Source organism: Pelodiscus sinensis, chromosome 3 (genome assembly GCF_052426305.1).
Source record: "Pelodiscus sinensis isolate ZL-2025 chromosome 3, ASM5242630v1, whole genome shotgun sequence".
Classification (NCBI taxonomy): Eukaryota; Metazoa; Chordata; order Testudines; family Trionychidae; genus Pelodiscus; species Pelodiscus sinensis.
Genome location: NC_143054.1, coordinates 146,535,562 through 146,562,711, shown reverse-complemented (window position 1 = coordinate 146,562,711; position 27,150 = coordinate 146,535,562). Strand labels below are relative to the sequence as shown.

Below are 27,150 nucleotides of genomic sequence, written 5' to 3'. Positions count from 1 at the left end.
CTGCTGTGTAGATATTTCCGCAGTAACCCCAAAGACGCTTTCCATGAATTTGAGAATAGTTGGGTCTGGATCTTAGTCTTTCTTGTGTGAGTATGATGTGTGCCTTTTTTTTTTTTTTTTTAATCCCAAATCTTAGTTATCTTGGCTCTGTCTTACAAAAGCTTTTTATTTTTCATAGTTTCTTAAATTTCCTTTTTTTGTTGATTAAAAGAGAAATGTGTTATAAAGAGACCAGCAAATACATTTTTGTACCGTTGCTAATTTTTGTTGTGTGATTGCCTTTTGGTTTCCTTTTTTAATAAGAATTAAAGTCAAATATATTTGATATATAGAAAAAATAATTCAGTACTATATGATGTACATAGATTACACATACAGCATAAGGATGAAAGAATAGGAGGGAAAAATATTTTGTTTCGGAGTAGTAATTGTAGAATAAAAGGGATCAAGAGAAAGTAATGGCTATTACCTCTTTAATATTGTTTTTACTTAATCTTTTGACATTGTTTATACATTTCTCTTAATTGTTATACTTTAGTTAGCTCTTAGCTAAAAATCTTCACTGTCAGTTTGAGTGGTGTTTGTAGTGGTGTAAAAATGCCTGGTAAACTTATTACTTGCATATGTGATCAGCACATAGCTCAGACATCTTTGGTTTAGTTCTTTGCTCATCAGTGAAATTAGTCTCCTATGAAAAGCAGAGAAAACAATTCGTTAAATAACCTCCATATTTTTTAAAATGTACAATTTTTTACTACATTTTTAAAAGGAGATTTTAAAAATATTTAATTAGAGCAAATTAACAAAACAAATGTTTGTGTGCATTCTGTATAAGTATTCTAAATTTTCCATACAGCAGTGGTCTCCAAACTTTCTACACCCAAGATTGCTTTTTAAATGTCAGGGCAAGCCAAGTTCTACCCCATCCCTTCCCCAGGACCCCACCCCTTATTTGAGACCCCTCCTTCTCCATTTCCCTCCTCTCCATTACTTGCTGTGCCTAGCCCTTACTCACTCTCATTGGTTGAGACAGGATGTGTGGGTTGTGGGGGTGGGAATGAGGGATTAGAGTTTGGGAAGGGGGGAGAGTTTTAAGCTCTGGGAGGGAATTTGGGTGCAGGAGGGAAGTGGAGAAGAGGATGCTGGCTCGGGAAGGAAGCTCCAGGCTGGAGAGTGTTGGGGTCAGTTGGAGGGTTGGGTTGCTGAGCAAGCCACAGGCTTGAGGATGTGGTGGTGCAGGAGGTTGAGGTGGGGTATATGAGGGGCTCAGGGCACAGGTTTGCGGTGTGTAGGTGGTGCAGGAGAGTGTTGTGGAGCGAGACTGGGAATGTGGGGAGTGCACGAGTTTGGGGATGTTATAGGCTTAGGGCAGGGAGTTCAGGTATATGATAGGATCAGGTTTGGGGCTTGTGGGGGGTGCAGGAGTGTTATGATGCTGTGGCCAGATTGGGGCTTGTTGGCCAGGCTTCATTTTTAAATAAAAGATTATTTCCAACATAAAATGTTTCAACGTTGTCTTTATTTGTGGAAGAAGCAAGGAACATTTTTTGGGGCAGGGACCACTGACCCACAGAAAAATCAGTCAGGGACCACACTAGTGAGATGCAAAAAACCAACCCCTCCAAAATCCCCCAACCCTCACTGATGTGGCCAAAATTGAGATACCTCAATCCCCTGGCACTCCAGCCCTGATGGAGGGAAGGGTAGGTAGGAATAAGGTTCAAGGCCTCAGGCTAGATTAACTCTTCTGGAGTTCCAGGGTTAGTGGATTTTGTGGCCTCTCTCTAGGCTCTGAGCTGGGGCCGAAAATGAAGAGTTCAGTGTGTGGGACAGAGTTGCCAGTGATTGGGATAGTGATAGGGGTACAGCTGGGGGTAGATGTCTGGCCAGGAGGGAGGGGACAGGAGCAGGGTGCTGGTGGGTGTCTCGCCAGGGGGCAGGGTGCTGGGTGGTGACTGGCCAGGGGGCAGGGAGCTGGTGAGGGTCTGGCCAAGGGAAAGGGGGCAGGGGCATCTTGGCCGGGACCTGGGGGTCTCCAGGGACGAGGCTCTCTTGAGCAGGATCTGCAGGCAGCGCTAGAGGAAGCGTGCGTGCAGCTCTTTTAAGAAATCCAGCTGCTCCGGATCCTCCTCCATTATCTTATTCCTCCCTCCCACCCTGGCTCCCCGGAGCATGTGGAAGGAAGGGAAGAAAAGAAAGTGCGTGCGCTGTTGTGGGAGGGGAGGAGCAGCATGCATGCTTCCTGAGAAGCCAGATCTGGTGCAGAGCCTCGGGACTTTCCTCCTCACACCACAGGAAGCCAGAGCTAGCTCCTTTTGTGTGGGGCAGGAGGTTGTAGCGCCAGCGCGTGCTCCTTGTTGCGGGCAGATGGAACAAGGTGGGGCTGGGAAATCTGACTTGCTATCGACTGTCAGTGCCCCTGCGATCGACCAGTTGATTGTGATCGACTGGTTGGTGACCACTCCCATACAGGAACCAGTTGTTCATAAATCCTACTGCTTTCTATAGCAGATTACTCAGTGGTTACTCTGGTGTCTGGTAGTCCGATACTGATTCTTTTCCCTTTTTGGGTATGTCTGTTCTTGCACCCTACTTCGAACTAGGGATGCAAATGCAGGCATTTGAAATTGCTAATGAAGCGGGGATTTAAATATCCCATGCTTCACTAGCATGATAAAAAAATGAGGAGTAATGTTAGTTCGAACCAAGGGCTTTGGTTCGAACTACCACGTCCTGGCATGCACTCCCTGGTTCGAATCAGCTGTGATTCTAATTAGCGTGCCAGCGAGCTCATGCAATGAAGCATGGGATATTTAAATCCCTGCTTCATTATCTATTTCGAATGCCTGCATTTGCATCCCTAGTTCGAACTAGAGTGCAAATGTAGACATACCCTTTTTGGATAGTTGGAGAGGTCAGTTCAAGGTCTCATCTACACTAACCCATGCCGTCAATCTAATCTACGTGACTTCAGTTACACAAATAGCATAGCTGAAGTTGACCTACTTACCGTGGCATCTTGTGTGCAGTAAGGTTGGTGGGTGTTGCTCTTTCATCAACGCTGGCAACTCTTCTCTTCCTGGTGGAGTTCTGGCATCAATGGGAAATCATCCTGAGATCAATTTATCATGGCATAAATTGATGGCTGGGTATATTTTACTGCAGAGTTGATCCCCAGCGTAATGGAGACAAGCCATAAGTAAAAAAACCACTGTTACTGCTTACCTATAGTTGAGTTGGAGCCAGTGTTTTGCAGATCCAGTTCGTGCAGATTTTGTAAATGGCAAATTCTATCATCCATTTTAGCAGGAGTTTTGTGAAAGGATATTTCCTTTTATAGATCAGTTCACATGCTATTCTCTGTAGGACATTATTTGGGTACCCACTTGTACACCTTTGATAGGATGTGTAAGATGCAAAGAGGGTTGAGTAACATTCTTGTGAGTTGAAGATTCTGATTCCTGTTATGATAGACATGAGAGGGACAATGTAGGTGATGTAATATCTTTTATTGGACCATCTTCTGTTGGTGCAAGGAACAAGCTTTCAGGCTATGCATAACTCTTTTTCAGTTTGTGGAAGGAAGCAGAGTGTCTGCTATATTTGCCAGGCTGCTAGAGATGGGAGACTAAGATGAAAACCACACTTTTCCAGATGTAGACCTGTGGTTTGGCATTTGTTATCTATCCAGTCCAACTCTTATGAGGCATTAACCCATACAATTTGTGCTTTGATTCATATTATTGACTGCAAAGTTGATAGTTTAATTAGGCTGATACCATCCGTAATTGTTATCGGAAAGGCTCTCAACTTCATTTGTTTGATCCATGGATCTGTTTTATTTGGTGTGCTTTCTCTAGATCAGTGGTTCTCAAACTTCATTACACTGTGATTTTCTTCTGACAACAAAAATTACTACATGAGTTCAGGATGGGGGACCAAAACCTGAGCCCATCCAAGCCTTACTGCCCTGGGCAAGAGGGTGAAAGCCCAAGCCCCATACACTTCAGCCCAGGCAGGGGGCCTGTAAACTCAGGTTGGACTTTGTTCCTAGGTCCCAGCAAGTTTAAGACAGTCCTGGCAACCCCATTAAAATGTGATCACAACTAGGGATGTTAAGTAGCAACTACTTGGCTAATTGACTAGTCGATGGAATTTCCATCAACTACTCGATTAGTCTATAAAGAAGGGCAGTGTCAGCGCTCACTCCCAGCTGATGTCGGGTCTCAGTACAAGCTCCCGCTGCCACTCTGCATTTTTAAAGGGAAGCTGGCAGGAGAGGACGCTGGCTGAATCCCTGTTCCTGAGTCTCAGCACTTGCGCCGGCTTCCCTTTAAAAATGCAGAACGGCAGTGAGCAGGGGTGTGCGTGCTGAGACCCAGGTACAGGGATTCAGCCAGCGTCGTGCTGGCTTCCCTTTAAAAATGCAGAGGGAGGAGGGGGGAATGAGTGAGTAGTCAATAGTGCTACTCCTTTACATCCTTGATCACAACCCACTTTGGGGCCCTTTTAGAACTGCTGCTTTAGATGGTTGTTTGGTTCAGCAGAAATAGAGATGAAGTTGGGGAGAGAAAGCAGTATTTGCATCTTGCTCCAAAAACTGATTCACTTTTGTAAGTCTGTGCTATGAGCCCCCGGATAGAGGTAAGTTTTGAGTAGATGTAGTATACAGACTGGTACTTAAGATTTCTGCTCTTTTTGACTGAGGTATCATCTTTGATATTGGAGTCAGCAGGGCTTGATGTCTTGAGTGAGTTCAACATCTAGGGCAGGAAAAGAAGAGGGGTTTCATAGTCCTTATGTCTGTATGTTTTATACCAAGTGTCTGCTTCCATGCACATGGAAGGGTGTACTGTGCACTCTCAGATGAGTGTCTTCTGGTTCTTGGTTTAGGGTAGATATAAGGTGGGGATGAGAATTACTCTTCTGTTACGACTTTTCATTCACTTGTAGTTTGAAGTTTGTGGCCATTTTATTACTATTAGGGTGGAGAATGCATTCCATTGTCTTCTTTACAGACATTAATGGGTATACAACATATGTTCCTTTCTGTTGATTGGCATAATTGTATTTTGTCCTTGGCCATTCAAAGAATGACCATTGAATTCCTTTTGTAACATGTTATCCTCACATGTCAGTGTGTTACATACATGACCTGCAACAGATGAAATGTGTTAGTTGTGCTCAATGTAGCAAAAACTAATTTTTATGATGATAGTCCCGTTAAATAATGGAAATTAAGATCTTTCATCTTTCACTTTGTGAAGACCCAAATCATGTAATTTATTTTCAGGTGAGCAATAAGTAGCTGACATGGAACTGCTTCTAATTATAAACAGACAGACATGTAGAACCTGGAGAAGATAAATATGTTTTCTATGAGGTTTTGCCATTTTAGTTACCTATAATGTACTGCCTATACTTACTTTTTAATTGGGCTTTGCTTATAATTGGTAAACTGGACTTCTCCATTTTGTGGCTGATACAAATATAACTGGAGTGAGAGATTGAGGTTCATGGTTGTTTGTTTGAGATTACCAGTATTTCCAGACTAGAGATGTGCCAGCTTCCATTGAGTGGTGACTAGACTTTTGCTCCATAAACCCTCTCTTGAAATTGGTGTTCTTACTGACCAATGCCCCATCTCTATCTAACCTTTCTCTTTCTGGATAGGTTTATTGAGAAGATTGTTGGGAGGAAACTTTGGCCTCATTTGAAGTCTTCAAACTGACAGGTGAAGGAAATAAGCTTTTAAATAAATATTGTATGGAGACTATGCAAGTGAGTTGCATTGTTTTTGCTGTTTTAGACTTATCAGCATTCCTTAATACCATTGATTGTTTGTTGACTTGCTTGCTGACCATGTTTAACATAGGCAGGATTACATTTCAGTATCAGTTACTCATGGGATGATACCATATTGTAGTATTAAATAATGACTCCTCTGTCCCAAGAGTTCTGTTTTGAAAATTCTATTCTACCACTCCTTTAAAATGTAAATGTGGTAGCAAAAGAATATAGTTGGACAATTTATATTGTGTAGTGTTCAGTATATGGGTGGTGTCTCTTAGAAATTATATTCTTCCGCTACCCGGTGTCTAGCTGAGAAGTTCTAGAACAGAACATCCTGATGAAAGTTCTATTCAGACAAAATGAGAATGATTCTGGTTTGCTGAGGAAAGCGTTGGGAAATAGTTTCCCGGTATGATTTCTCTTCTGTGTATTGATCAGACAGGCAGATCATGATTCGGAATTGCTCTGGATTTTCATATCATGGTGGTGGTGAAGAAGCCTATCACCCGAAATGACCTGTTTGGGGGCTTATGATCTTTTCTTTAATATGTGGGACAATGTTTCCTCTAATCTTTTCCATCCACCTGCATTATAAATTTTTATGTGCACCAATGCATGTGCGACTGTGCACCAGTAGAAATAAAACCTAGCTGTGAGTGCTTTGCTAATCACCTGGGAGACATTTGAATCTCTTCTTAGTTGCTGCTCAAGTGTGCAGCTTACAGGGAACACTAATGTGGACCTCTCCAGAGTTTCCCATGTCTTACTTGCTTCCAGATTGGCTATGGCCACTGAATGCTGCCAGTAGCTACTCTAGATAACCGCTCAAAAGCCATAATGGTGCATTGTAGGGATGTAAAAATGCATGTATTTATGTAAATGTGTAGCCACTGACATTTTTCAGCGGCTACACATTTACACACAGAGGGGAGAAATGAGAGAGTTGGTGCTTGAGTGGAGCCTGCTTTTTAAGCTGACTCTATGCCAGCACCAGCTCCCACCTGCCTCCATCTCCCAGCCTCTGTATCAAAGGAAGAAGTGCATGGAGGAGGGGAGGTGGCTCCAGGAGCAAGTATGTATGGGGAGATGGCTTGAAAGCTAGCTCCCCCACCTGCCTTTGTTACACGCAACCTGCCCATCCTCCCGCTGACTCTGTATCAGAGGGTTAACCAATGAGCCTGGGCACAGTTCAGGTTAACATCCCTAGTGCAGGTGCAAACTAATCAGAAGTGCTTGTTATCGGAAGCAGGTTGCAGCTGTTAGCTGAAGTCTGTATTTCAGGGTTGGTTCTGGAAGAACTCAGAGGTGTTAATTGACCTATTGGTACTAAATGATTTGGGTCTTCACTTTGGAAACTGCCTTTGTGTACTGTAATGATTGAGGTGTTTTACTCCTAGTCTGTGGCCTTGAGTGGCTGGAAATTGGAGCTAGGACATTCTTTTATTGGATAATCCTCGACTTAAGAATTCACTTCTCCCTTTCATCCAGAAATGCCATAGAGTGTTTTTTAAAGTTCTTGGAATAAAAGCCTGTCTTTTTTATTGGGGGGGGGGGGGGTGGAGGGGGAGCAGGTTTCTGATAAAGTGCATTCTATAGGAATTTGCAAGCCGCTGGAAAATAAGATGATAAATAACAGTTGTCATGGATTTGTCAAGAACAAATTGTGTCATACCAGCTTTGACTGCCCTAATCTCTTGCTGCAGTTCTTCCTAGGTAGTCATTTCCCATCTTACAGTAGTGGGGATGTAAAAGTTGGTTGGAAAACTGTTCTCAGAAGTTATCAATGGTTCACAGTCATGTTGGAAGGACATAACAAGTGGGGTTCCACTAGTTCCGGGTCCTATTCTGTTCAATATCTTCACCACTGATTTAATAATTGCATAGAAAGTACACTTACAAATTTGTGACTGATAGAAAGCTGGGAGAGGTTTCAAGAGTTCCGGAGAGAGATTAGAATTCAAAAGGATTTGGAGAAATGGTTTGAAATTTAATAGGATGAAATTCAATCATAACAAATGCAAAGTACTTAATTTAGGAAGGAACAATCAGCCATTCCCATTTTGTATGTGCATAACTGCCTAAGAAGGAGTACTGCAGCAAGAGATGCAGGGGGCCATTGTGGACTACAAGCTAAATTTGAGTCAACAGTGTAACATCTTCTGCTGTACTCTGTGCTGATTAGGCCTCAACTGGAGTATTGTATCCAATTCTGGAGTCTGCATTTTAGGAAAGATTTGAACAAATTTAGGAAAGTCCAGAGAAGAGCAAAACAATGATTGAAGGTTTAGAAAATATGACTTATGAGGCAAGCTTGAAAAACTGGCTTTGTTTAGTGTGGAAAAGAGAAGACTGGAACATAACTTTTCAGGTATATAAAAGGTTGTTACGTGGAGGAGAGAGAGAGAAAATTCTCCTTTACTTCTGAGGACAGGACAAAAAGCAATGAATGAGCTTAAGTTGCAGCAGAGATATTTAGGTTGGACATTAGGAAGAACTTCAGGTGGTCAAGGCCTGGAATAAATTGCCTATGGGAGATTGTCTAACCTGCTCTTATAATTTCCAATATGGAAATTTTACAAACACAAGCAAGGGATGGTCTAGATTAGGGATATAAGAGTGTAACTGTTTAAATGGTTAACCGATAAGCATAAGCTTGTCTATTACCATAATAGTTATATGCTGGTCCTTGCCTTGCTCCAGGGAGCCAGCTGTCACCACACTGCTAGCTCTGTATTGGGGCAGCAGCTTGGGGCAGCTGCTGGCTCACCAGGAGCAGCGAAGCAGGCAGGTGCCAGCTTCAAAAGTATGATAATGGCCAGGGCTTGACAAACGTCGGCGAAATCTACTCGCCAGCCCCGCACGGGTGAGTAGAAGCAGCGATTTGTCAAGCCCTGATAATGGCAATCACTTGTTGCTGTGTATGATCATTTTCCATGGTAGTTGTGTGCCCTCAGGTGGCTGATAAGGTCCATCTTTGAACCACAAGTTCTATTCTAGTGAGGACAGATGTTTCCAGGGACAGCAGGAGGCTGTTGACCATGACTAGAACCTAGTCGCCTCTTCTCCTCAGTTTGTCAATGGTCAAGTTCAAAATGCAGGGAGCCATTGTCTATGACAAGGGTTGGCAACCTATGGCATTTATGGCATACAAGCCAGTTTTCAGCAGCACGTGGGAGGGAATTCAGCCCTGCATCTCTTCCCCTGCTCAGCTGCTGGAAACGCTCCCTCCTCCCTGCAGCAGGTTAGGCTGCAGTGGGAGGAGGCAATGCTGGGACTGAGGTTCCTCAGCAGTGCCTTGGCTGGGACCAGAGGCACCGCTGCTGCAATCTTGAGGTCAGGGGCCGGCCCTGGAGGCTGGAGGTGCGGTTTGGGGCTGGCACCCCGAGGTACCGTTGCCGCAGCCACGTACTCCAGGACCGACCCATGACCCGTGTGGCAGTGGCATCAGTACCTCCAGCCTCTGGGGCCAGCCCTGGGACATGTGGGCTGCAGCAGCTAGGCCTCTGGGGCCGGCCACAGACCTCAGTGGCAGACCTCTGGGGCAGCCCCGGACTGTGTCAACAGTGGCAGTGGGGCCAATGGGGCTGGGTCCAGACCATGTGGGCCCCAGCAGCGGGGCCTCCATCTGGGGCGACCGGGACAGCATGGGTGTGGCAGTTGCTGCAAGGGGGCACAAATCCAGGTAAGGTCCCTCCTCATTTCCTGCAACCTCAATCCCTCACTTCCCTCCCCCCACCCCCTCCAAGACCCGACACCCCCAGCTAGCTCCAATACTCTCCCTTGTTCCTTTACCCTCTCTCCTGGCCAGACATCCCACCCTGCTCTTTCATCCACCTTGCTCCTGCACCCTCTCTCCTGGCTACACACTAGGGATCTTAAGGATTAGTTGACTAATTGGCTAGCCGATAAGCAAATGCTTATTCAGGATAGCTGACTAGTCACTTCCCGCCCCTCCCCCTCTCCCCTTGCTGCCTCTATCATGAAGATAGGGGTACTTCAAAGAGGCAGTGCCTCAGGGACCCTGGGCTCCATATGGCACTAAGCCTGGGATCAGTTGTGTGGCGCTGCTCCTTTGAAACACTGCAGTGGTATTTCAAAGTGGCAGCGCTGTGTGGGAGTGCCCATCCTTACTACACACTGCACCCTCCCTTGCGCCTGTTCCTTCCACCTGGCCCGACACTCTACTCCCAGCCTGCTTCTGCACCCTATCTCCCACCCACACCTTGCAACTTCTCCCCCTTCTGCACCCTACCTCCCTCCCAGATCTTGCACCCCATCCCATCTTACTTTCTGACAGCCCTGTTTAGCACACTGTACCCCATATTTTTGTCTTTACCTCAGAGCCTAAGGAGGGCCATCAAATTCACTAACTCTGGAACCCCAGAAAAGCAAATCTGGTCTATGGGAAGCCCCGAACCTCAGGTCCCCCCCCCCTTCCCCTCAGCCGGTGAGGCTAGGGCACCAGAGTGAGGTGTCTCAGTTGAAGCCGCATCAGTGAGTGTTGGGGGTTTTTGCAGGAATTTTTTTTGCTTCTCACTTGTGTGGTCCTGAACTGATTTTTCCGTGGGTCAGTGATTCCCAACCCAAGAAACAAACATGAGAAAGTTAAAATGCTTAATTTGTTTCATAGTTTAAATTAAACCTTTCTCCCTAGCTGCAGCTGGTTCAGAAAATAAGGTCCCTGTACCCAGCCTGCCCTTGCCTCCCCTCCCCCTTTTTTCCCCCGGCACACAGATCCGTGAATAAGTTAAATCTTGGTGCGCCACTTCTGAAACTAAAAGGTAAGATCTGTATGTTTGTTTATTAACGAAGCTGCTTGTAAGTAGCACTTTTATTGACTTTAAAAAGTATCACCGGTACTCAGACCTGTACATAGAGACGAATAAATCAAATCTCAGCACTCCACCTCTGAAAGGTTGCTGACCCCTGGTGTAGGACTTCTCTCTATTTTGAATGATCCTGAGCAAGTGTCAATGTCAGTGTTGCACTTCTTTAAGTTATCCTTTAGCAGGTCCTTATAACGCTTCCATTGTCCTCCCATTTTATGGTATCCATCTTTCAGCTGAGAAAACAGGACCTGTTTGTTCAGATGCCAGACCATTGCCTCCCAAATGTGACCAGTCCAGTGGAGTTGCTGATGGATGGTCATTGTCTTGATACTGGTGGTCTTTGCCTCTTCCAAGAACACTGATGTCAGTGTGCCTGTATTCCCATTTGATCTTCAAGATCTTTTGGAGGCAGCATTTGTGATGTCTGTAGGTTGTCCAGGTTTCAAACCCATACAGTAGTGTTGGGAGAATGACGGTTTGATAGACAAGAAGTTTGGTATCTGTTCGAATGTCATGATCTTCAAAAACCCTGGGCCATAAATTAGCAAAGACTGCACTGCCCCAGCTCAGATGATGATGGATTTCTACATCAATATCTGTCTTGGATGAAAGGTAACTTTCAAGGTAGAGAAAATGATTGACATTTTCCAGTGCCTCTTCATTGATTTTAATAGATGGAGCATATGGTACCTCATTTGGAGAGGGCTGATGGAGCACTTTGGTCTTCTTGATGTGAATGGTGAGACCAAGACTTGTGTAAACATTGGCAACAAATGCAGGATAGTTTGAAGATCTTTCTCAAAGTGGGCAAAAACTGCATTGTCTTCCACATACTGAAGTTCCATGATAGATGTGGTGGAAATCTTACTCTTAACTTTCAGCCTGCTAAGCCTAAACAGCTTTCCATCCATTCTGTAGATGATTTCAATGCCATCTGGGAGCTTCCCAGCAATTAGGTAGAAAATTACATCTCTAAAGACTGCAAACATGCTTGAAGCGATGATACAGCCCCGTTTGACTCCTGTTTGTACCTTGAAAGGTTCACTCTGACAGCCAGTGCTGTTCAGAACAGTCGTTTTCATGTCGTCATGAAGCAACTTTAGGAAATTGTATTTTTCAGGACATCCAATCTTCGAAAGTACAGTCCAAAGGGCATGGCAATTTACTGAGTCAAAGGCTTTAGTTACATCAATAAAAGCTATGTACAGTGGTCAGTTTTGCTCCTGACACTTTTCTTGCAGCTGCCATGCAATGAAGATCATATGCAGAGTTCCACAACATAGTTGGAAACCACTCTGTGACTTTGGTAAATTTTCTTCTGACAGGGGCAGAAGATGGGTTGCAAGGACTGTGCGTGCAAAGCAAGGAGAGAGAGAGAGAGCTTATGCTGCAGAGCTTGCAGTGCAGCCAGCTCCCCAGAAGTGGGACTAGCCAGTGCACAGATTTATATTGCAGAGCCTCCAACATGTAACCGCTAAGATTTTTAATGGTTACATGGTTACCTAATTAACCACTTTTTAGTCTAGATCAGAGGTGCCCAAACTTTTTTCAAAGAGGGCCAGATTTGATGAAGTGAACAAGCGTGAGGGCCGACCATTTTGCCTGACATTCTTTGAACCATTAAAATTAAATGCAAATTAACTATTTTATGCAAAGTTTATTGCAAATGGCATACTTTTCATTTCGTCACATGGATGACAAATCTAAACAGGTGTTAAATCACTCTGCCTTTCATATCTGAAGGCCAGATGAAAAAAAAATCCAGGAAGCTGAAATATATGTCAGGAACATTGTAAAGTACATTACATATTATTGGTAATAAAGGTTGTCTGTCAACTTTTAAGTTAAAAAAATATGAACAGGAACATAACACCAAGTATACATGTTGTATCCAAATATATTTATAACTGATTTAGACCAACTGACATTAACTGAGATTTTACAATGTATTCATCTCAATACATATGGATTCGTTGGGGGCCATAAAAGATAGATATTGCCAAATTACTTGTGGGGCCGTATTAAACCGGAACACGGGCCGCAATTGGCCCGCGGGCTGGACTTTGGACATGCCTGGTCTAGATCAATGGTTCTCAAACATTTTGGCCGATGGCCCACCTAGTTCAATGAAAACCTTTCTGTTGACCCCTAATTGCTAATGGAAACTTGCATTTCCATTAATTACATAGTTAATTACATAGTTATGCCAGAGCCATTTTGCTAGTGCTGCAGCTAGGGAGAACGGTTTAATTTAACCAGTAAGAAGGGAAATATTACTTTAAAATATTAAACAGATTAAAAACTTTAACTTTCTTATGTTAGTTTATCAAACTTTATTTTAAAGAAAGTAAAACATAAATTTACGTCCAACACAAAAGGTTCCCATGTTTTCTTTATTTATGGCAGGGGTGGGGAACCACTGACCCACAGAAAAAATCAATTGGGGACCACACAAGTGAGAAGCAAAAAACCCCTAAAAAACAAAAAAATCCTCCTAGGGGGAGGGACAGGGAGGATTGAGGTTCAGGGCTTCCCATAGGCTAGATTTCTGAGGTTTCGGGGTTTAGTGGATTTTGTGGACCCCACCCCAAGCTCTGGGGTTGAGAAAAAATGGGGGGTTCAGGGCTGCCAGGGAGAGGAATGGAGGGGTGCAGGATATGGGTGGGAAGTGGTGTACAGGAGTAGGTGAAGGTATAAGGTCTGGGTGGGAGGCGGGGTATAGGAGCAGGCTTGGAATAAGGTGTCTGGCCGGAGGGGATGGTGTAGGAGCAATGGTAGTTGCAGGAGTGGGTTGGGGGTAGTGTGTTTGGCCAGAGGGAGGGTATAGGGGCCATGTAAGGTTCAGGAGCAGTTTGGGCGTATGGGATCTTGGTGGGGGAGGGTGAATGAGGAAGATTGGGGTATAAGGTCTAGGCATGGGGGGCACTTACTTGGGTTGCACCCCTGCTGTTCCTAGGCATGCCTCCCACTGCTCCCATTGACCGCAACTCCGGCCAATGGGAGCAGCAGGGAAAGCCTCCAGATGGCATGTCACTGTGCTGCCGTTCCCCCTGCAGCCTGGGAGGGCAGTGCCAACACATGGAGCCGCTTTCTCCACAAGTTTGGTCTGGCAGGGAAAGGTGGGTCTGTCTTCTCTCACACGTGCACATGCGTACACGCCCTCCGAGCGGGAAGCTGGCGCTGGTGCTTTAGACTTGTAGCAGCTGTGTGGCTGGAGCACCACCACGAGCTCCCCACCGCAGGGGGAGGACAGGAGTGCTGAGCTCAAGCTGCAGACCACCTGTAAAGGCAGCTGCAGACCACTAGTGATCCACGTACCACAATTTGAGAATCACTGGTCCAGATGGTTCTTGGTCCTGCCATGAGTGCTGAGAACTGAACTAGATGACCTCTGAATGTTCCTTCCAGTCCTATGATTCTATGATTTAATTGTTTGTATTTCCATTAATAAAATCTTGTGTGTGTATTGAGAGAAGGGTTTTCAGTAGATTTTTAGAATCCTATACATGAGTTATTGTTGGTTATTTCATATTATCTTGGAAGAATTTTTATCAACATGAACAAAATTTTCATATTAGTTTCTTTTAGTGTGTGCTTACTGGTAAAGTATAAAAAGTCAGCAGGTTTTTTTATGCCCATTTAAAAAAAATCCCATGACTAATGCAACGTGTAAATATATGTATGCTCCCGTTTTCAAGGGTGGTGAACAATTGCTTATCCATTACTGTACATTTAGCTAAAGCTTTTTTGAAAGTGTAATGTGATTTTCTTTTTATGTAAAGATCTCAGTAGCTGTTGATGAAACATACCCTCTCGAGGTCTGCTTTTTAAATAATAAAGCATGTATTGCTTAAATAGCTAGGTAATGGAAAATGTCTCATTGCGTTGCCAAATATCCACATGTAAGCAGGGTGGATTGATTTCCTCCCGTTTTCCCACTGATACTACTTCATATATTAAACAGTGGTGCAGATCTCATCACTAAAACAAATTAATTACAGCTCAATGCAACATTTTACAGCATTTATAAATACATTTTTAGGTAACTTGATTTTTATTAATTTAGGAAATAGTAAAATATACTCCTTACATGTGTTAAGCTGCAGATGCAGTGTAGTATCTTCGGAATGATAAGAAGTAAATCACACACACACCCAATTGCAGTTATATTTAGTTAAACTAAATATTAAATGAATGTTTCATATTTGCAGTAGGAAAGTTAAATAGCGGTTAGGAAGCTAATTGAATAGTTGGTGGAATTTCTATTGACTGGTTGATAAGGGGGTTTGCTGTGGCTCTGCTTTTTAAATGTAATAAGAGCCTGGTGGCGCTCACTACATTTAAAAAGCAGAGGCACAGTGTCTGGTACCCAGCGTGAGCTGGGACTGCTCAGTCCTGGCTTGCACCATTTCCCCCTGCCGCACCTCTGCTTCCCCTCGCTCCTGCGGAGGCAGTGCTGTGGAGAACTGGTTTTTGAGCTGGCTTCCCCCAGCACTAGCTCCTGCTCCCCTCACCCTTGCTGCCTCTGATACAGAGACAGCGGGGGGAGGGGAAGAGAAGCAATTTAGTTGAGTGTAGGGATGTGAAAGACTAGTGAATTATCTGATAAGCAAATGCGTATCAGCCTGTTGACTAGTCACTTCCCTGCATCCCCCTTGCTGCTTCTATCAGGGGCAGCAAGAGGAGGGGTACTTCAAAGTGGCAGCACCTCATGGAGCCTGGGGCCAGACTCCAGGCTCCACATGGCACTTCCACTTTGAAATGCTGCATGCAGCCTGGGACCAACTGGGGTGTTCCCAGGCTGCACACGGTGTTTCAAAGCAGCAGTGCTGCATGGAGCCTAGGTTCAGCAGAGGAGTCCCCAGATGATCCTGGGCTCCATGCAGTGCTTTTGCCTTTGAAGTGTAGCAACAGTATGAGGATGGGGTTCCCTTGAGAAAGTTTAGTTATGAGTAAAGTAGGGACTAGACTTATGGCATCACCATTATGGTCTGTGCCCTTGATGTTCCAAAAGAGTGGGCATCTATTTTGTAATATAAAATAATAAAAGGACACCCAGTGGCAGCTGGCAACTCTAGATTTCTCTTTCTTCAGCTTCCTGTATCATATGCTTGGGGGATAGAGTGTATACTTAGCTCATTCTTATGACTGGTTTAATTAGTTAACTAAGCCAAACTTTATTTTCTACCAGCATCCAACATAGCATACAATTTGGGGAATTTACCTGTTAAATCACACACTGAAAGGCAGAGAGAGAATCTTGAAGAAATCTTGGAAAGTGAATTATTTAGCTTATTAACCAGTTGATTCACATTCTTCAGACATATACACATCTTCATCCATATAATTTTCTCCCAATAATCAGTTTTCCTTATGGTGTTTTATTCTTTCAGCTAAACCCTGTGTCTTCTTGCATTTCATATATTTGACACATTTTCCTTTTTTACCTAGGGAAGGAATCTCTTCAAAATATTCCTGGATAGGATCTCTTTTACACCCAGAAGTCATGACAATTTCTCTGTGACAAAAGAGTGGGGGAAATATAGGAAGCTGTGTGTTTACTGAATAATACCTTCTCTTTTTCTTTTCAGAACACTCTGCTTTTTTCTAGTGTGCTTTATTCCTTCCTATATCTCTGTCTTTAAGAAAGTGTGTGAACTAAAGTCTCTGCCTTGCTTGGCCCAGCTCCACCATCACATAAGCACAAAACAACACTTATCCTATTCAGCCCATGTCTGTCTGCATATCTGACTTCAGTCAGATATGAAAGCCCAAAACTTTCAAGAAGCAAGAGTTGGTAGTTAGGCTGGTCTGATTAGAGCCATTAATTCATTTTTATGAGACTGTAAGTGTAGGGTTAGCATGTTTGTGATGAGATTTAGTTGTGTTTGTTTTTAATGAGAAATGTTAGTAATTTTATTGCTTAAAAATTAAAAATGATTTTAATTTTTTTTAAATAATTGATTTTTTTATCCATTCTGCACTTAACTGATTAAACAATGATAGTCTCTTGTGAACAGGGGAGGGGGACTTTCCCATATTAACTTAAACATTTTTGTTTTCTTTCTCACACTGGCCTTGAGTCTAGCTGGTTCATTGACTGCCCCAAGAGTGGTCCTATAGTTATGGTTGAAGAGGCACTTTTTTCAGCTTATCTTTTGCTCAAATTTTTCATGTTTATTTTTAGATCAACAATAACTTTCTTTGGAAAGCTTAGTAAAATTCAGGGTTGCCCAGTTATTTGAACATGAGCAAGTGAATGTGAATATAAGTTTTGTTTGTAATTCAAGCATCATATTAAAACATCATGGTTTGCATATTCTTACTGTAGTCCTTTGAGGATTATGCACTTCAAAAAAAAATTGTGAAAACACTTTTTTCAAGTGTTGGCAGTAAGTTGAAAGGTGGTATGCTGTGCACATGCAATATGTTGTCCTTACTAATCTTGGAGGAAAAGAAATTTATTGCACAGAAGTCCATTACAAATAAAATTGACATTTGGACAAGGAAAACTGTTTCCTGCCTACTAGACAAAGACAGCAGGAGAGGCTGAGAATAAATTTCTACTGTATTCATTACCAAATTATGTTGGCATCAACCAAAGTACATATAGCAATAATCCAACATATAGCTTTTCAGAACACTGCTTTTTTCTACTGTTCTTCTACTTTTTAGTGTGTATATATGTTTTTTTTTTTAACAAGTAGAGTATCTCATTTATCCTCAAGAAACACATGCATATGAGTTGAGGATAGTCGTGTAACGACCTTTGCAAAGAGTTGCCACTTGATTTTTCTCTGAAGATAGTAAGATCTTCCATGATCAACGTGACTTGTAGTGGATGGTCTCACCTCTGAAAAAGCTCTGTCTGCAGAAACTTTGCCTGCTAGCTCCAATGTTCCTGTTGATTAGATCTGCTATCTTGGGACATGGATAGAGAGGAGAGGTCAAATGCATGATAGCTTGGAAAATTAAAACTAGGATCCTGAAATGGATGTAGTATTGGTTAAGGATGTTAAAGACTAGTAGACTATCTGATAAGCAAATGCAAAGGGGCAGCACACAGTTGAACCAGGGAATAGCTGTGCAGCGCAGCCCCTTTGAAATGCCAGGGGGGCATTTCAAAGCAGCAGCGTCGCTTGGAGCGACTCAGTTGGGGAGTCCCCAGCTTGTCTTGGGCTCAGTGCGTCATTTCCATGGAACCCAGGATCAGCTGGGGACTCCCCAGCTGATCCTGGGCTCCACTTGGCATTTTCAATCAGCAGCGTAACATGGAGCCTGTGGTCCTTTAAAATGGTGTGCTTCAAACAGTCTTTCTTAATTAATAAATGAGACACTTCATTTGGAACTCATGAATTGCCTCTATTTTTATCTGCAAGTAAAAAGTTATACTGTAGTTGATCGTGGAAGTGACTGTTGTAGAGTGACATAGCTAGATCCTCAACAGGATTGAGTGCAATTCCTTGGCCAGTGGACAAGAAGGGAGAGGAGACCTATATCTGGGTGTTTAGGAGTAGAAGGGATTTGTAATTCTGTGTATTGCCTCTGTTGAGAATGGGTTTATACATTATCCACCATTGCCCAGTCTCCTAGGTATAATGACAGCTGGGAGGGTGCTTCCCAGGACATATGCTAGTTCTGCTCAAGCAAGAATGCTAAAAATAAGTGTGGCTTTGGCAGCCTGTGGATCAACATGGTCTGGTCACCTGAGTATGTTCCCAGGTTTTGGGTAGATTTCTACTCAAGTAGCTAGCCTATGCTGACACAGCTAGCACAAACTGCTGCTTTTAGTGTGCTGGCTTAAGAAAAGCTTCTGAATGTCCATATCTATGTTGGCATGCACACCTCTAGCTGATGTGTTAATATACCCTAGAGTCAGCAGCACCTCATGATCTGTTGACACATTTAACTATGTTATAGATATTTGCCATTGTCTGTTTTAACTTCAAATTAAGTGATTATAAGTGATTTGAAAAAAAAAACCACATCTCTGTGTGCTCAATGAGTATCTGAGAAGGTTCTGTTGTGATAAAACCACCATGATGTAAATAAATGTGTTGCCGTGGGGTTTTCTAAACATTATTTTTCTTAAAATATTTAAATTAGTTTTAGGAAAGACAAATACACATGTATGCCCAAATCATTGTAAGTATTGCTATCTCGTAAGCCTGCTGTGAAGAGCGTTATTAGCAAACATACAAGCATCATTTCTCACAGCAGACTTACCCAGCTAGGCTGAGGACAAATTAAACCATGGATAGGGGGAAGCAAGGGGAGCCAGGGGCAATAGGGGTGAGTTGGTGGTGGCTGGGGCAGGCATTATGGGGGGAAAGAGGGGCTGGAGCTCAAAGCCATGTAGTGGGAGCCTGGGGCTGAAGCCTAAGTTCATCCTGCAGAAGATGGTGAACTCACCAGCTGCACAGTCTTCCAGCGTTGTGCTCCAGGTGTCTCCAGAAGGGTTTGGGGCCCAACCTGTGCTGCTGGCCCCAACAGAAGGCAGTACAGCGAGGAGCAACAGGGAGGGGGAGGAACTGGTATTTCTACCTACCCCCAACAGCCCAGAAAACTGGCTGCAAGAAAAGCCTCTGGTCATCACATGCAGCCATGGTGACCACGTTTCAGAAATACTTTTAGTACAGCAATTGTAGGAACTCATCTCCTCCAACTCAGTGTCCTAAATGAAGTTTGAACATCCAAATTTAATTGAACTAAATGTAAATATTGTTAACTACAATGGTTTTTTGTTTTTGTTTACTTTCTAGCCCCTTCTCCACACTTAAATTTGTATTTTTAAAGCAAAACTACAGTGAAGAGTGAGCCAAAATTTGCCATTACGTTAATGGATACCTCAGAATATACAATAGCTAATAAAAATAGGACTGAACATTTAATAGGAAATTTAGGCATGCTGACTAAGTTAATAGTACAGTAGGTGATCTAACTTTTTTTTACATTTTATGCCTTTTTATGGAGTTGCTTGTATCTACCCCATAGTTAGTGAAATTTTCTTATTAAATCTTAACAGAAGCTTTAAACCTTGTGTTTTTTAAAAAGTAACTAGGTAAACTTGGAATGCTCTTAAAATTTTTTTTTTTTTGGTTGTTTGATGGAAATTGGATTCAGAAAAAAAAACAGAGTTAACAAAAGACCCCTTGAAAGCTTTTTACTAGGTTGTCTGACTTGCTTGAGACTCTTTTTGCAAGAAATATCAAGTGCTCAAGGATCTGCTTTGCTTCTCTTATGTTGATTAATATGATATTGGTTAAAGATAAATGGTATTTGTTAGTGTTGTAGTTTATACTTTTTCCATAACTGAAAAGATATTCCAATTTAAGGTTATATAAGATCATTGCAGGCAATGTCAGGAATAGAGTCCAGGATTTAAGCCATGGTAAGTTTAAATCATAGCTACTTCCCTTCTCTCCCCCCCTTAGGCTTTTCAGATAGAGCGTGCTTTGTTTATCCTTTTTCTGTCTAGTATAGTCTTTAGTTTTAGCTAGGGACAGAAGCCAGTTTCCTGATCTCCAATATGTGACTGCTGTTCAGCAAACAGTTGTATAAACCAATGAGCTCCATGCTGTAGGTCATGTTAGAACAGTTTAGTGGTGTTTTAGCTCAGGGGTGGCCAACCTGTGGCTCTGGAGCCACCTGTGGCTGTTCTGAAGTTAGTATGCAGCTCCTTGCTCAGGCACTGACTCTGGGGCTGCAGCTACAGGTGCAAAATTTCCAGTGCTCAACTCATGGCTCCACCTCCTTCTCCAAGTGTAATGCGCCCTTGCTCCTTCCCTCCCCCACAGATCCTCCTGAGTTCCATGAAACAGCTGATTGCAGTGGGCAGGAGGTGTGGAGAAGGAAGAGGAGGTACTGATCGGTGGGACAGCTGGTGGGCAAAAGATGCTGGAGATGGGAGAGGAGGCACCTGATGGGGACTGCTCACAAATTACTGTAGCTCTTTGGCAATGTACATTGGTAAACTGTGGCTCCTTCTCAGGCTCAGGTTGGCCATACCTGCTCTAGCTGCACCACTGGTAGTGGCCCCTTAGGGCTTAGGGATAGTATGTCAATTGAAGATAGCTGGAGTATAGCAAATTCCATCCATTTTCCCTTCTCATTTCTGGACATGTCACCTGCATTGGCGGCTGTGGGGTGGAATGAGTAGAACATGAGTGTCCTCACTCTGTGTCTGCTAGGGGAGTTTCCATCAGGGGACTGATGGGCGGCTCCTTCCTTTGGCCTGCCTAAGAATCTGTCCCAAAGTATTGATTGTGACCTTTTTAAATTAGACTTTGGCCCTGATGTTGAAAAAGTTGGATCACCTTTTGGACCATGGGTTTGGCAACCTTTTGGCATAAGGCCTATCCGGATAATTCACTGAAGGGCCCAGAGATATTTTGTTATGTTGACTGTCCACAGGCATAGCTCCCCTCAGCTCTCAGTTGTCACAATTCAACATTCCTAGCCAATGGGAACTGTGGGAAGTAGGGATGTGAATGACTAGTCTATTATCAGAAAAGCATTTGCTTATCAATTGGAAAGAGGCAGCAAGTGGGGGGAGAGACAGGAGTGCTTCAAAGCAGTAGTGCCATGTGGAGCCCGGGGTCAGCTGGAGACTCCTCTGCTGACCCTGGGCTCCATGCGGCGCTGCCATTTTGAAGTGCTGTGGGGTGCATGGGGCCAGCGGGGGACTGCTTGAGTCCCCCGCTGGCTCCCTGCTCCCTGCAGAGCTTTCGCCTTTGAAGTACAGCAACAGCCTTGGGGTAATCGAGTAATGAATAGTCCTATGCAAATTGCATCAACTGTGATTAGCCAATTAATTGAAATTTTACATTCCTAGTGGGAAGTGGCAATCAGCGTGTGTTTGTACCACTTCCTACAGCTTCCATTGGTTGGGAACAGCAAACCACAACCACTAGGAGCTGTCGGGGACTGTTTGTGTGGACGGTGAATGTAAACAAAATGTCTTGCATCCCACCAGCAAATTACCCGTGTGGTGAAGAGTGCCAATATCTGCCCCACAGAATGGCATTTTTAAGCGAACTGCCATCACTTCCCGTTCCCCCCCCCCCCCCCCCCCCACTATTTAGAGAAAAACTGGAATTAAAACTTAGTGTGAAGTTACTGTGCAAAATTCCATTTGGTCACTTGCCTGCTGCAAGTAGCTCTTTAATAGGAGAGGAAAAATATTATTTCAGCCAGAATGTGAACCTTCCTTTTTAGCATTTATTTGGCTAACAATAGTTTGACCACAACAAATACAGTTTTAAAAGATAAATGGTTTAAAACACATATTTAAAAAAAATCTACAGTGTGATTAAAAACATCTTTGATAACTGATTATCTCAGTATTTATGGCCAAACAGTTCAGAAATCTAAGATTATACCTAAAACTTGGATTTTCCTGACTTCAGACTTAATGTTTTACTCTGCTTCCTATGGATCAATTAGCACTGATGTCATCTCTGAAAAACATTACTTGTATTTAGTTTGTGGTCCACCAAGCCCCTCAGATTATTTTCTGCAGTAGTCCCTCCTAGGCAGTCAGAAAATGAAGCTTGATTGCTTTTTTGTTGTTGTTGTTGACAGTATTTGGTGTTTTATGAAGAACAATTTAATAGTTTCTAGAGGCTGTTTTTTCTTGTTGTTAAGGAGGCCTTTTAAGGAGCTACCTTTTAAGCAACATTTTAACATTCAGAGAGAAGGGCCCCTTTCTTAGAATGAGAGAGGGGAATTCTTCCCTTGGCCTATATCTATACTACGAGTTTTTGCAGCAGAAAATATGCTAATGAGGGACTCATTAGCTTATTTTCTGCCATTTCTTGTTGTACAAGGCGTTTTTGCACAAAAAGAATCAGTGTATCTGCTTCGTTTTGCGCAAACCCCTTTTTTCCACGAGATCCTTATACATGGCTTTTTTTTTTTTTTTGCACAAAAAGAAACGGCAGTAAATATGCTAATGATATCACGACTCATGATAATGAGTCCCTCATTAGAATATTTTCTGCTGCAAAAACTCGTAGTGTGTAGACGTAACCTAGTAAAACTCAGAAAAGCAGCCACTTGGGCATCCTTATGTACTTGACCACTTCAAAAAGACAAGAAAGACTTGGCGGATGCTACCTTTTGTAGGCTAGTCCCGTAATCCTCTTCATTTTTCTGGTTGTGTGTATCTGATAAAATTGGGTATTAATGTAGAAGTTTCTGATATCTTTATTGGTATAGCTAAGAGATGGTGGGGAATAATTATATCTTAGTTTCTTGTAGTCTCCCTATATGAAACTAGAAAATTATACAGTAATTTTTAGATGATGGTAGAGTTACAGTTTTTGAACTATTTAATGCTGCATACGTGTGTGTGTGTGTGTGTGTGTGTGTGTGTGTGTGTGTGTGTGTGTGTGTGTGTGTGTGTGTGTGTGTGTGTGTGTGTGTGTGTGTGTGTGTGTGTGGTGTTTTTTTTTTTGGTAACCAGATAAAGGATTGTAAACATGAAAGGAAATATCAGCCACCACTTCATACTGATCTGTTTTAAAGCCTGGGGTGTACTTGATCCTGTGCATTAAATGGGTATAATGCTGATTAGTCATGATGACTTAAATAATATGCTTTTAATATAAGTAGCATAATAAAATTATTTTACTGCTGTCATTCCAAATACTGTCCACTTGCTTGGGATGTGTATAATTAAATACATGTTTTTAATTGAGTTCATGGTTAAGATGCACCCAGTGAAAACATAGGTTTAACATAACTTTCTAAAACAATTTTGGGGTATCATTTTGTCATGCTTTTTCTCAACCTGTGGTGGTCTAATCTAGAAAAACAGCCATGTAGGACAATTAACTATATTAATTTATGGTCAAATCTCACCTACAGTTCATCCCCAAGAATTTTATCCAAACCAATACATGAACCACACTCTGCACTAAGGATTTTAGATAATGTTTATCTTAGTAATCATGTAGCCACAAAGTTCTTCGAGTGGTGTCCCTGTGGGTTCTCCACTTTAGGTCTTGGTGTGTCTTTGCGCCGCTGATCAGACGTTTTTGGTGAGCAGTGCCCCCTGCGCTGTGCCTGCACAGTCTGCATCTCGCACTGCTGCCGCCTGCTGAGTACACACACAGTGCGAGCCCCCTCACTTCCTTTTCTACTGTCCTTGGAGTCATAGCAGTGCTCTTCTTCTGTGTGACAGGAAAAACAAAGGAATACTATAGTTCAGGGGTGTCCAATCCATTTACCAAAAGAGCCAAAACAGTGGTGGAAAAAATGTGAAGAGCTGCACCAGAATTGTCAAGCAAACAGGAAAAAAAAGCCCCCAGAACAGAATTGTTGAGCAAAAACAAAAAAATTTTAATAAAAAGAAAAGGGAAGTTGCCCCTTTAAGACGGCTGCCATCTTGGGCACCATTTTTTAAAACCCCGCAGCTCTGACCCAGTAAGCACAGAGAAGTCGGAGGAGAGTCGGTGGGAGGGGGTCGTTTGGGGGGGCACAGCAGCGGCTTCATGAGCTTCACTTTTGGGGGGCAAAAGCCGCATGCTGCTATATTTAGTTTAGAATTTCTTAATAGTGTAGTCAGTTAATGATAGTTTCAATGTTTACTTAAAAAAAAAAAAGCCACAGTGGCTTTCTTTCTTCAACATGCCGGGTTCCTTCGGATTTAAAAGATGTGACTCATGTCAGGACTCGATGCCTATTTCTGATGGGCATGCCTCCAGTGCTAAATGCCTGGGAGAGACTCATACAGTGTGACGTTGTGGGGGTGCTGTCTGCTCTGTAACCCGGGGTTCCCCTGCGCTGTGATGTGTGATTCCCACTGACTCACTCACATGTGTATTGACCTAGACATCTAGTCCCAGCCTGAAGAGATAAAAAGGCTCTTCCCTGAAGGAAAGATGAAGGGAGGTGGAGATGGCCGCCTGGCTCGGGGGCAGGGCCTGGGAGCTGGGCAGTCTTGTCTGGAAAAACATGGAGAGAAGAGACTGAGCTGAGTACTGGGGGCTGAGTACTGGACCCCTACCCCAAGGAGTCTGAGGCTGCCTGGCCCTGACTCCTGTAACCATATTATGTCTATGCTGTGCTGTATCCTGGAGAAGCAATAAACCTCTATTCTATTCTCTATTCTACTGGCTGGCGGAGTCTCATCTTGCTGCTATGGGGGTGCAGGATTGGGGGGAGTCCCTGATGCACCGGCACATCACATAAGTGCCCGCATTGTCAGAAATGACAGCCAGAGCCAGAAAAGATGGTGAAATGCGGCTCAAAAAACACCTCTGGGAGAAGTCCCTTCAATGCCATGGGACAAATCTGAGGAGACACAGGGACAGCAAAAGGCCATTGACTGGGCCGTGTCAGCACCCCGTAAAGGCTTTCAAGTTTTGTGTGCTTCCCCGGCACGCTCATTACCAGTGCTGCCCCGAGTCTCTCATTCCCTGGTGCTGTCCGTCTCCAACACCACGGAGAAGCGCAAGTCTGCACTAGCCAGGAGAGCTGAGTCCGAACTTAAGCGCTCCGCACCGGTCAGTGCTGTTGAGGTGGCAGCACCTACAAAGCAGCATATGCCACTACCACCGGCTTCCACAGGTACCTCTATAACGCCTGAACAAGCCATCCCTGGTCAGCCTGAACTAGACCACACTCTGGTCAGCATAAAAAAGCATTGCACAAGACGCGTCATTTACAAAAATCCCCACAACCGGGCACATCACTCAGACCAGGAGCCTGCTAACCGTGCTCCTCATTGGTGTCTCATGCCCAGGGGCACACTCATATGCCAGAAAGGGCTCACCACTCTCCTACGCTCCTCCTACTCTCACCGCAAACTGATTACGGCAGCAGACATAGGAGTAGATTCCAGCAGGATCAGTGGCTTCCTGACATTCATATTGGGATCATGCCCTACAACATCTCCCCTGGCTTACCCAGTCATGGATGTATCCTCCACAACAATTTCAGCCTCAATGGTCCCCTTAGGAACCATGGCAGGGGTACCGAGCATGTTCCTCCCATGCTTACCACCCAAGAGATACAGCTCCTGCATTACCACAGCACATGACTATATGTTTCCTGACTATATCTGCGCATTCCTTACTATCTCACCTGTCCTCAGTAATAACAAAAACTGGCTCCAAAGACAATAACTTACCTCACTCGGACTTGGAGATTTCCTCACATGATCCCAGATCCACTAGACCAGATGAGGCAGTTTTCCAGGTATCACCCTCTCCACCAGCAGATGATCTAAAACAATTTCAATAATTATTTAAATGGGGAGTTCAATTACAGGACATTATACTCCAAGACATGCAAGACAAACAACATAAACTTCTTCTGATACTACAACTCACAGCATCCTCAAAGATAGCCCTACCCATTAACGAAGCTATTTTGGACCCATCAGATCTGCTTTGGCAAACTCCAGCCTCTATTCCCCCCAACAAATCGCAGGGCAGACAGAAAATATTTTGTTCCAGCAAAAGACATGGACTTCCTCTTTGCACATTCCCAACCAAACTCACTAGTCATAGACTCGGTTAATCACAAGTCTAAAACCCCACAATTTAAGTCTGCACCCTGAGACAAGGAGAATAAGTGGCTGGATACCTTTGACTGTAAGGTATGCTCTTCTACCACCTTCCAATTCAAGATATCGAATTACACAGCCCTCCTGGCGAACTATGATCATGCACACTATGCTAAACTACAGGAGCTGGCACAGGACCTTCCTGAGAATAAGAGACCGTGCCTCCAGTACATTATTAAGGAGAGTTTATAGCAAAAACTGCCCTTGAGGCTGCAATGGATGTCACTGACATGGTGGCCAGGGCCACAGCTACAGCAGTTATGTATAGGGCCTCATGGCTGCACTTATCAGGGGTCCCAAAAGAATTGCAAGCTAAGGTGGAGGGCCTCCCCTTTGATAGAAACCAGCTGTTCACTACAAAACCAGATGAAGTCCTACACTTTATGAAGGACTCTCGTACCACACTCCGCACTCGGGGTATACGCTTCATCTAACAAAAGACGCAAATACGTCTCCTATCAAAGGCCAAGGGACTCTAACTATTACAGACAACAGCAGAGGCCATACGAGAACAGGCTCAGGCAACGCTCCAGCAGAAGGAGGATGCAACAGAACCTGTCCTCCAACACTCAATCGACTTCACACAAGCAACAAATTTGAAGTCTTGGTCAGGGGTCTGACTGATGACCCCACAGATCCAGTGCATTCAGATGTCACCTTCCATCACCATCTGAGACCCTTCTACCAACAATGGGCCCGCATCACTACAGACAAGTGGGTCCTGGAAATTATCAAATTGGGTTACACAATCCCCTTCATATCCATAACCCCAACCCAACCCATAACCTGTCCCTCTTCAGGGACCCATCTCACAAGCCCCTATTACAAGCAGATGTACAAAAGTTACCCTAGGGGCAATAGAAACTGTTCCCACAGAATATCGAGGAAGAGGCTTCTACTCCAGTTATTTCCAAAAAGCCGAAAAAACCAGGGGGATGGAGACCAATCTTGGAT

The 27,150-nt window shown here is 43.7% G+C and overlaps 1 protein-coding gene across 5 annotated transcripts in view; it reads left to right on the top strand.

The window, feature by feature from the left end:
* The window catches only part of FBXO11 (F-box protein 11), a 173,464-nt gene that overhangs the window by 5,396 nt on the left and 140,918 nt on the right, over positions 1-27,150 (top strand). The window contains exon 1 of one of the 5 annotated variants that reach the window (XM_075925097.2): positions 5,711-5,734. The exons of the other annotated variants lie outside the window; for them this stretch is intronic. The gene's annotated coding sequence lies outside the window, so the exon portion shown is untranslated. Of the gene's footprint in view, positions 1-5,710; positions 5,735-27,150 lie in introns of those variants that run through there. 5 annotated transcript variants of the gene reach the window in all.